The following is an 8,103-nucleotide window of genomic DNA, read 5'->3' as shown; positions in this document are numbered from 1 at the left end:
GTGGGCTGTTGTGCCAGTCTTTAATTAATGGCCTTGGTGAGGATGGGTGGCCCCACTAGACATTCTTTTGCAGTATGCTGTCTCCCCATTACAGTTACAAGTACAGATGGAAGATGAGTTGTTGAAATCAGGCTTGGGACACCAAAACAATATCCTTTTGCCAGCACCTACCACACTGAACCTAGGAGATGCAAAGGTCTGGACATGGCCATGGACTTTCAAACAGGCTGAAGCTCATTGGCTGACCCTGTTGGCCCCCTGCAGGGCAGAACTATAAGTAGTACTTCTTTTTTTATGGTAATTTTTATTTTTTTTTGTTTTCAACATTTACTTCAACAAGATTTTGAGTTCCAAATTTTCACTCCATCTCGCCCCTCCCCCCACCCCAAGATGGCATGAATTCTGAATACCCCTTCCCCTAGTCTGCCTTCCCTTCTGTCTCTCACTCCCCCTTCTCTTATCCCCTTCCCCTTCAATTTTCCTGTAGGGCAGGATGGATTTCTGTACCGCATTTCCTGTATTTCTTATTTCCCAGTTGCATGTGAAAACTTTTTTTTAAACATGTGTTTTTAAAACTTTGGGTTTCAAATTTTCTCCCTTCCTCCCTCCCCACCCACCCTCATTGATAAGGCAAGCAACTAAATATAGGTTATATATGTGCACTTATGTAAAACACTTCCATAGTAGACATACTGTGAAAAACTAACTCTATTTCCCTTAATCCTATCCCACCCCCCCATTTATTCTATTCTTTCTTTTGACTCTGACACTCCTCAGAAGTACTTGCTTCTGATTACCCCCTTTCCTAATCTGCGTTCCTCTCTATCATACCCCTACTCTCTTGTCTAAGACTTCTTTGTGTACCATCTGTGATAGCTGTGTAACTGTCAACCCTAACAGTGGTGTACCTGTGCACAGAGGTGGGGAAGGCTATTTTGTGGGGGACAGTTGTATTGACTCTGTGGGTTTTCCACATATCCCCTGTGGCTCTTCACTTAGTCTCCTCGGTAATCCCCATCAGGCAAGGTGTAAAAATCTGGTGCACAAAACCAGGCTGGGGCCCCATCCTGGTGGTGGTGCTATCACAAATAAATCACTTGCATGTATACTTCCTAATGGTCAAGATTTCCCTTTATCAGTGACTTTTTGTACACAGAACCCAACTTATTCATAGAAATGCTGGATCAGATGGCCAGTAAATTGGCTTGTTGGGTCTACACTGAGATCTCAACTAGTATAGTGCTTGGCTTACCACAGAGAATACATCTGCAGAATTCTACCTGGACTGACCCAGGGAGGTGGAAGGCTAAGACATTCCAGCACTTGAGGCCCATTATAAGGGGACAGGTTAACCAAACCCTTTAGGTTACTTAGTATGGGATGGACTGGGATGGGCCACTGCTATTGTGGTTAAGCTGATGGTTTCTGCTGAGTGTTGTGTGGAATATACTGATAGGTTAGATAATATGGAGTTGGGATGGACACCTACTTCCCTATGGCATACCATGAAGGTTGTCAGTACTCAGAATATAATTAATCCACAACACCAATGGTACCAAAATCTGAGTATTAAAATTAGTGCCCATAGTGGGGTCAGTATGGTTAGTTATATCTCCCATTTAATTGGACTGGTTGCTGTACCTAGGGAAAGCTCTACATACTAGACCACATTTTGAAAACATTGCCAAAAACACCCACTAATTGGAACGTCTACAAGGACTGACACCATGCCACACATACTGCATGGTGGTACTACTCTTTTGCCTTTTTTTCCCCAAGAGCAGCTTCCATTGTGACCCAATATGAGCTTACTGCACTAGAGGTACACACCTCTAAGTCACTGAATACTACCCATTGAGCCCTCTCATTACTTAATAATGAGGCTGGACAGCTACATACTGTACTATATGGCCCTGGAGATCCTTATTGCATCCCAGGGAGGAGTGTGTGTTATGTTACTTGCTGAATGTTGTATTTGTATACCTGATGCCCAACATAATGTCTTTGTGGCCCTTCAACAATTGCAACAGGAAGCCTCTCAGATCACTGCCCTTTCTTGGGATCCTGTTGCTGAGTGGTGGGCCAATACTTCCTGGGGATGGAAAACTGCTGTCTGTTTTAGGTCTTGTGGTTGCTTTAGTAGTTTGTTGTTGTTGTCTATGCTGTTCTTGCAGATTATAGATGCAATGCTCCAATTTCCTGGCTCGAGGGCTCCCAAAGGTGTCACTTGTGTAAATTGTAAGGGCCAGGATCCTGGAGAAGTGGAGTGTGTATAAGGTGATATGGATTTTTTTTAAGATACAAGTTCCCAGAATCATGGCCTTTAAATAGCCCCACTGCACTTGTGCATCATTATATAACCATAGATAATATAAACATTTGCGCTTAACTTGTAAACAGCACACTATGCCTGAGTTATGCTGACTCACTATCTTATAGCCAAAGTTAATGTAAACTTATGAGCTTATACTTGGTGTGTTGCCTTCTTCGTCTGTCTCCCTAAAAATCAAGTGGGCACTGGTCAGGAGGTGTGGATGATTCCTCACCTCTTTATCAACCTGCTGCCCTAGAGAATGAACAGGTATAGCTTCATTGTTCTTCAGTCTGGCCAAATCTACCGTGAACCTTCCAGGAGCTGAGCTCCTTCACTACACTCATTCATTCTTTTTCATTTTGTATAATTCTTCTCTCTCTCTTTCTGCTGATCTTCTGTAATGGAATCATTTGATACAGAAAATAATATGTTTCCATAGTTGCCTGAGCTCAGAGTAGAAGCTGGAGGAATATAAGTATTACTGTTCCATAAGGCCTTGTGCTCATGGCACAGCTGTTTATTAGAAAAAGGTGGAAAAAATATAGGAAGATGAGAGAGGAAAGAGATTTCTAATATATTAATGACTGTGTGGAACAGACAAAACAAGTTGTAGGCAGCACATAGATAGCAGGAGAGGAAGCAGAAAGTTGGCTATACATAGATTAAGCTTTTCCCTTTAAACCCTGAACTAGTTCAATAATACACAGCCTGCTGAGACTTTAGCCATGCCTTCAATCCCTATTAGAGCCATGAGCCTAGGTAAATTTTTTTAAAAAATAATTTATTAATTTATTTTTAGTTTTCAAAATTCAGTTCCATAAGATTTTGAGTTCTAAATTTTCTCTTCTCTTCCCTTCTCCCTCCTCAAGATTGTGTGCAATCTGATATAGGCTCCACATATACATTCATGTTAAACATATTTTCCAGTTAGTCATGTAGAGAAAAATTAGAACAAATCAGAAGAACCATGAGAAAGAAAATATTAAAAAAAGAAAGAAAAAGAGAACAAATAACATATTTCCATCTGATTCAGACTCCATAATTCCTTTTCTCAATGTGGATATCATTTTTCATCATTGGTCCTTGAGAGTTGGATCAGATCTTTGCTTTGCTAAGTCTATATATGTCTATCAAATATACGCATATATACACACACATAAGTCTATCAAAGTTAGTCATCACACAATGTTGCTGTTACTGTGTACAACGTTCTCCTCGTTCTGCTCATTTCGCTCAGCATCAGTTCGTGCAAGTCTTTCCAGGTTTTTCTGAAGTCTACTTGCTCATCATTTCTTATGGAACAATAGTATTCCATCATATTCATATACCACAACTTATTTAGCCATTTCACAATCGAAGGGCATCCCCTCATTTTAACATTCTTGGCCACCACAGAAAGAGCTGCTATAAATATTTTGTACATGTGGGTCCTTTTCTCTTTTTTTATGATCTCTTTGGTATACAGACCTACAAGTGGTATTGCTGGGTCAAAGGGAATACACAGTTTGATTTTCCTTTGGGCACAGTTCCAAATTGTTCTCCAGGATGGTTAGAGCAGTTCACAACACCACCAACAATTCATTAGTGTTCCAATTTTCATATCTTCTCCAACATTTATCATTTTCCTGTTTTGTCATGTTAGCCAATTTGACAGATATGATGTGGTACCTCAGAGTGGTTTTGATTTGAATTTTTCTTATCAATAGTTATTTAGAGCATTCTTTTCATATGAGTACAGATAGCCTCAACTTCTTCATCTGAAAAATGTCTGTTCATATCCTTTGACCATTTATCAATTGGGAAATGAGTTATATTCTTATAAATTTGACTCAGTTTTCTATATATTTTAGAAAAGAGGCCATTATCAGAGACACCAGTTGTATAAATTGTTTTGCAGCTTTCTGGTTCCCTTCTGATCTTGGTTACATTGGCCTTGTGCAAAAACTTTTACATTTAATGTAATTAAAATTATACATTTTGCATTCCATAATGTTTTCTATCTCTTGTTTGATCATAAATTCTTCCCTTCTCCATAAATCTGATAGGCAAACTATTTGTTGCTCTCCTAGTTTGCTTTTAGTATCAGCCTTTATATCTAAATTGTGTACTCATTTTGACTTGGTCTTGGTATATAGTGTAAGATTTTGGTCTATGCCTAGTTTCTGCCATACTATTTTCCAGTTTTCCTAGCAGTTTTTGTTAAATAGTGAGTTCTTATCCCAGAAGCTTGAGTCTTTGGGTTTATCAAACAATAGATTAATATAGTCATTGACTACTGTGTCTGATGTATCTATTCCACTGTTGCACCACTCTATTTCTTAGCCAAGTAGTTTAGATGATCACTGCTTTATAATACAATTTAAGATCTAGATTGGCTAGGTCACCTTCCCTTGGATTCCTTTTCAGTAATACCCTTGATATTCTGGAACTTTTGTTCTTTCAGATGAATTTTGTTATTATTTTATCAAGCTGTATAAAATATTTTGGCTGGTTTGATTAGCATGACACTGAGTAATAAAATTAATTTAGGTAAAAGTGTCATTTTTATTATATTAGCTTGGCCTACCCACAAGCAACTGATGCTTTTCTAATTATTTAGATCTGACTGTAGTTGTGTGAAAAGTATTTTTGTAATTGTGTTCATTTAATTCTTGGATTTGTCTTGGCAGGCAAACTCCCAAATATTTTATAATGTCTACAGTAAATTTAAATGGAATTTCTCTTTCTAGCTCTTGCTGTTTGGCTTTGTTAGTAGTATATAGAAATTAGATTTTTATACCTAACTGAGTATGTTATTCCTTCTTTGAGCCAGACCTGATGAGAGTAAGGTTCAAACAATGCTCATTTCCCTCCCTTCTTTCCCTCTACTGTAATTACCCTTTTCTGTCTCCTCTTTTGCTCTTTGCCCAGTACAATCCCTTTTCACTACTTAATTATTTTTTTTCATCATCTCTTCAAGTATGTTTTCTCCACTCCCTCTGTTTATGTATACCTCATTCTAAATGTCTTAATAAAGAAGCAGATCTCAAAAGTTACAAGTATCAGCTTCCCATGTAGGGATGTAAGTATTTTGTCCTCATTGAATCATATTTTTTTTCATTCCTGTTTACATTTTCATGCCTCTCTTGAGTCCTCTTGTATTTGAAGATCAAATCTTCTGTTAAGCTCTGGTCTTTTCATTAGGAAGATTTGAAAGTCCCCTATTTCATTGACTGTTCATCTTCTCCCCTGAAAGATTTTACTCATTTTTTCGCTGGGTAGTTTGATCCTTGGTTGTAATCCAAGCTCCTTTGCCTTTTAGAATATAATATTCCAAGCCCTCTGATCTTTTAATATTGAAGCTGCAAGGTCCTGCATTATCTTGACTGTGCTTCCAAGATATTTAAATTGTTTCTTTCTCATTCTTTTGATTTTCTTTGACTTATTCTCGATGTCTCCTGGAGTCATTAGCTTCCTCTTGCTCAATTCTAATGTATAATGAATTGTTTTCTTCAGTTAGCTTTTGAACTTCCTTTTCCATTTAACAAGTTATACTTTTTAAGGAGTTCTCTTCAGTGAGTTTTTGTGCTTCCTTTTTCCATTTGGCCAATTCTACTTTTTTAAAGTGATTTACAAATTTATTGTCATACTATCAAATGATCACTTTAGAGATCTAGAAGAAATGATAACAAAATTCATCTGGAGGAACAAAAGGTCAAAAATTTGTCTGAGATATGCATACTGTTGGACAAACTCTATAAAGTATCCATCCACATGCACATTTCTGTGAAATAGACATTTTTCAACCACTTGGCTTTACCTGTTTAGATAAGCAGACCAAATTCCTTTGAGCAATGGCAAATCTCTTCCATGATACTCTGTATTATCCTGGGGCTTAATCATCACTGATTAGCACAATGGAATCCAAAAATAGAAACATTTGAAGGACCTGATCATCTATAGGGAATCTCTCCTCAATGTGGATTCTACCCTGAATCTCCTCCATTACAGTGGCAAACATTTTGGCAAGCTTACAGTTTCCCACTTTAACAGCTTTTTTTTATCAGTCTTTTTTTTCCTTCCCAATTAATTAATTAATTAATTTTTAGTTTTCAACATTCACTTCCACAAGATTTTGAGTTCCAATATTCTCCCCATCTCTCCCCGCCTCCCTTCCCAAGACAGCATACATTCTGCATACCCCTTCCTCCAATCTGCCCTCCCTTCTATCACCAACCCCTTCTCTTATCCACTTCCTCTTCTATTTTCCTATAGGACAGGATAGATTTCTATAACCCATTGTCTGTATATTTTATTAACTGGTCAATTCTACTTTTTAAAGAGTTGTTTTCTTCAGTGTACTTTTTTTTTCCCATTTGGCCAATTGTATTTTTAAGGAATGGTTTTCTATAGTCATTTTTTCCTTCCTTTTCCAAGCTATTGACTCTCTCTTATTTTTTTCTACCTCTCTTATTTGTTCTTTAAAATCCTTTCTGAAAACCGTGCTCAAAAAAAGGGCCTAGTCATCATCTTTCAAGAAATGATCAAGGAAAACTACCCTGATATTTTAGAAACAGAGGGCAAAATAGAAATGGAAAGAATCCACTGATCAACTCCTGAAAGAGATCCCCAAAGGAAAACTCCTAGCAATATTGGAGCAAAATTCAAGAGTTCCCAGGTCAAGGAGAAAATATTGCAAGTAGCCAGAAAGAAACAATTCAAGTATTGTGGAAACACAATCAGGATAACACAAGATTTAGCAACTTCTATGTTAAGGGACCATAGGGCTCAGGATATAATATTCCAGAGGGCAAAGAAGATAGGATTACAACCAAGCATCACCTACCCAGAAAAACACTGAGTATAATCATTCAGGGGAAAAATGGACATTCAGTGAAATAGAGGACTTTCAAGCATTCTTGATGAAAAGACCAGAGCTGAATAGAAAATTTGACTATCAGATACAAGACTCAAGAAAAACATGCAGAGGTAAATAGGAAAGAGAAATCATAAGAGACTTATTAAGGTTGAACTGTTTACATTCTGCATGCAAAGATGATATTTGTAACTCATGAGTCCTTTGTCAGTATTAGAGTAGTTGGAGGGAAAAATTATATGTATGTATGTATATCTATATCTATATCTATCTAAATTGATAGATATAGATATAGATATAGATAGATAGATAGAGGGCACAGGGTGAGTTGAAGATGAAGGGGTGATATCTGGAGAATAAAATTAAGGGGTGAGAGAGGATTATACCAAAAGAAGGAGAAAGGGAGAGGTAGAATGGGGTAAATTATCTCACACAAAACAGAGAAGAAAAGACTTCTGTAGTGGAGGGAAAATGGGGGAAGGTGAGAGGGAATGAGTCAATCTTATTCTCATCAGATTTGGCTTAAGGAGAGAAGAACATACACACTCAATTGGGTTTGGAAATCTATGTTACCCTACAGGAAAATAGGGAGCAAAGGGGACAAGAGAGCAGGAGGATGATAGAAGGGAGGGCAGTTTGGGGGAGTGGGTAATCAGAAGCAAACATTTCTAAGGAGGGACAGGGTCAAAAGAGAGAATAGAATAAATTGGTGGCAAAATAGGATTAAGGAAAATATATTTAGTTTTTCAAAACATGACTACTATGGTAGTGTTTTAGATGACTAAATATGTATAACCTATATCTAGTTGCTTGCCTTCTCAATGATAGTGGGAAAGGAAGAAGGGAGAAAATTTGGAACCCAAAGTTTTAAAAACAAAAGTTAAAAAAAATTTGTTTTCACATGCAACAGGGAAATAAAATATACAGGAAATGG

This window comes from Vombatus ursinus, unplaced genomic scaffold (genome assembly GCF_900497805.2).
Source record: "Vombatus ursinus unplaced genomic scaffold, bare-nosed wombat genome assembly UNPS02014784.1, whole genome shotgun sequence".
Classification (NCBI taxonomy): Eukaryota; Metazoa; Chordata; class Mammalia; order Diprotodontia; family Vombatidae; genus Vombatus; species Vombatus ursinus.
Note: the sequence above shows the minus strand (reverse complement) of the source record.